The following is a 3,401-nucleotide window of genomic DNA, read 5'->3' as shown; positions in this document are numbered from 1 at the left end:
GGTTGGGAAGATCCCCTGCAGGAGGGAATGGCTACCCACACTGCTATTCTTGCCAGGACAATTCCATGGAGAGAGGAGCCTAGTGGGCTACGTACAGTCCATGAGGTCACGAAGAGATAGGGCTGATCGACAAACACTAGCTTTTCATTAGGTTCATTTAAGACTTCTCCATGTTGGAGGTACTTGTCTGTGTGGTGGGTACCCCATAACAGAAGAACAAACATACTTTCCATTTGTTCTGTTAGGTTCAGTTGCACAGTCACGTCTGAGTCTTCTGGCCCTATGGACTGCAGCACGCAAGGCCTTCCCGTCCATCACCAACTCCCAGAACTTGCTCAAATTCATGTCCACTGAGTTTGTGATGTCATCCAACCATCCCATCCTCTGTCATCCCCTCCCTTCTCCTCCTGCTTTCAATCTTTCCCAGCATCAGGGTCTTTTCCAATGAGTTAGTTCTTCATGTCAGGTGGCCAAAGTATTGGAGTTTCAGCTTCAGCACTAGTCCTTCCAATGAACATTCATGGCTGATTTCCTTTAAGATGGACTGGTTGGATCTCCTTGCAGTCCAAGGGACTCTCAAGAGTCTTCTCCAACACCACAGTTCAAAAGCATCAATTCTTCAGTGCTCAGCTTTCTTTATAATCCAACTCTGAAATCCATACATGACTACTGGAGAAACCATAGCTTTGACTAGACCTTGTTAGCAAAGTAATGTCTCTGCTTTTTAATAAGCTCTCTAGGTTGGTCATAGTTTTAGGTTGCACTCATCATCTGCAATGATTTTTGGAGCCCCCCAAAATAAAGTCTCATTGTTTCCATTCTTTCCCCATCTATTTGGCATGAAGTAATGGTACCAGATGCCATGGTCTTAGTGTTTTGAATGTTGAGTTTTAAACCAACTTTCTCACTCTCCTTTAACTTTCATCAAGAGGGTCTTAATTCTTCGCTTTCAGCCATAGAGGAGGTGTCATCTGCATATTTGAGGTTATTGATACTTCTCCCAGAAATCTTGATTCTAGCTTGTGCTTCATCCAGCCCAGTGTTTCTCATGATGTACTCTGCATATAAGTTAAAAAAGCAGGGTAATAATATACAGCCTTGATGTACTCCTTTCCCAATTTGGAACTAGTCTGTTGTTCCATATCCAGTTCTAACTGTTGCTTTCTGAGCTGCATACAGATTTCTCAAGAGGCAGGTCAGGTGGTCTGGTATTCCCATCTCTAAAGAATTTCCCACAGTTTACTGTGATCCACACAGTCAAAGGCTTTGGCATAGTCAATAAAGCAGAAGTAGATATTTTTCTGGAACTCTCTTGCCTTTTCGATGATCCATCGGATGTTGGCAATTTGATCTCTGGTTCCTCTGCTTTTTCTAAAACCAACTTGAACACCTGGAAGTTCACGGTTCATGTATTGTTGAAGCCTGGCTTGGAGAATTTTGAGCATTACTTTGCCAGCGTGTGAGATGAGTGCAATTGTGAGGTAGTTTGAACATTCTTTGGGATTACCTTTCTTGGTGATTGGAATGAAAACTGACATTTTCCAGTCCTGTGGCCACTGCTGAGTTTTCCAAATTTGCTGGCATATTGAGTGCAGCACTTTTACAGCATCATCTTTTAGGATTTGAAATAGCTCAACTGGAATTCCATCACCTTCACTAGCTTTGTTCATAGTGATGCTTCCTAAGGTCAACTTGACTTCACATTCCAGGATGTCTGGCTCTAGGTGAGTGATCACACCATAATGGTTATCTCAATCATGAAGATCTTTTCTGTAGAGTTCTTCTGTGTATTCTTACCATCTCTTCTTAATATCTTCTGCTTCTGTTATGTCTGTACCAATTCTATCCTTTATTGTGCTCATCTTTTTGCGAAATATTCCCTTGAAAGCTCTAATTTTCTTGAAGAGATCTCTAGTATTTCCCATTCTATTGTTTCCATCTATTTCTTTGCATTGATCATTGAAGAAGGCTTTCTTATGTCTCCTTGCTATTCTTTGGAACTCTGCATTCAAATGGGTATATCTTTCCTTTTCTCCTTTGTTTTTAGCTTCTCTTCTTTCCTCAGCTATTTGTAAGACCTCCTCAGATTGCCATTCTCCTTCTTTGTTTCTTTTTCTTGGGGATGGTCTTGAAAACTGCTTCCAGTACAATGTCACAAATCGCTGTCCATAGTTCTTCAGGCACTCTATCAGATATAATCCCTTGAATCTATTTGTCACTTCTACTGTATAATCATAAGGGATTTGATTTAGATTATACCTGAATTGTCTAGTGGTTTTCTGTACTTTCTTCAATTTAAGTCTGAATTTGGCAAGAAGGAGTTCATGATCTGAGCCACAGTCAGCTCTCAGTCTTGTTTTCACTGGCTGTATAGAGCTTCTCCATCTTTGGCTGAAAAGAATATAATCAATCTGATTTTGGTATTGACCATCTGGTGATGTCCATGTGTAGAGTCTTCTCTTGTGTTGTTGAAAGAGGGTGTTTTCTATGACCAATGCATTCTCTTGGAAAAACTGTGAGCCTTTGCCCTGCTTCGTTCTGTACTCCAAGGCCAAATTTGCCAGTTACTCCAGGTATTTCTTGACTTCCTACTTTTGCATTCCAGTCCCCTGAAATGAAAAGAACCACTTTTTTGGCTGTTAGTTCTAAAAGGTCTTGCAGGTCTTCATAGAACCATTCAACTTCAGCTTCTTCAGCATTACTGATTGGGGCATAGACTTGAACTACTGTGGTATTGAATGGTTTGCCTTGGAAATGAACAGAGATCATTCTGTCATTTTTGAGATTGCATCCAAGTACTGCATTTTGGACTCTCTGGCTTACTATGATGGATACTCCATTTCTTCTAAGGGCTTCTTGCCCACAGTAGCAGATATAGTGGTCATCTGAGTTAAATTTACCCACTCCAGTTCATTTTAGCTTGCTGATTCCTAAAATGTCGATGTTCACTCTTGCCATCTCCTATTTTACCACTTCCGATTTGCCTTGATTCATGGACCTAACATTCCGGGTTCCTATGCAATATTGCTCTTTACAGCATCTCACTTTAATTCCATCACCAGTCACATCCACACCTGGGTGTTTTGCTTTGGCTCCATCTCTCCATCCTTTCTGGAGATGGAGAATCTCCAGCAGCCTATTGAGCATCTACCGACCTGGGGAGTTCATCTTTCATTGTCCTGTCTTTTTGCCTTTTCATACTGTTCATGGGGTTCTCAAGGCAAGAAGACTGAAGTGGTTTCCCATTCCCTTCTCCAGTGGACCACATTTTGTCAGAACTCTCCACCATGACCTGTCCTTCTTGGGCGGCCCTACACAGCATGGCTCATAGTTTCATTGAGTTAGACAAGGCTGTGGTCCATGTGATTAGATTGGTTAGTTTCCTGTGATGGTGGTATTCA

This window comes from Muntiacus reevesi, chromosome 9 (assembly GCF_963930625.1).
Source record: "Muntiacus reevesi chromosome 9, mMunRee1.1, whole genome shotgun sequence".
NCBI classification, from domain to species: Eukaryota; Metazoa; Chordata; class Mammalia; order Artiodactyla; family Cervidae; genus Muntiacus; species Muntiacus reevesi.
The sequence above is the reverse complement of the archived record's forward strand: the minus strand, read 5'-3'. Positions refer to the sequence as shown.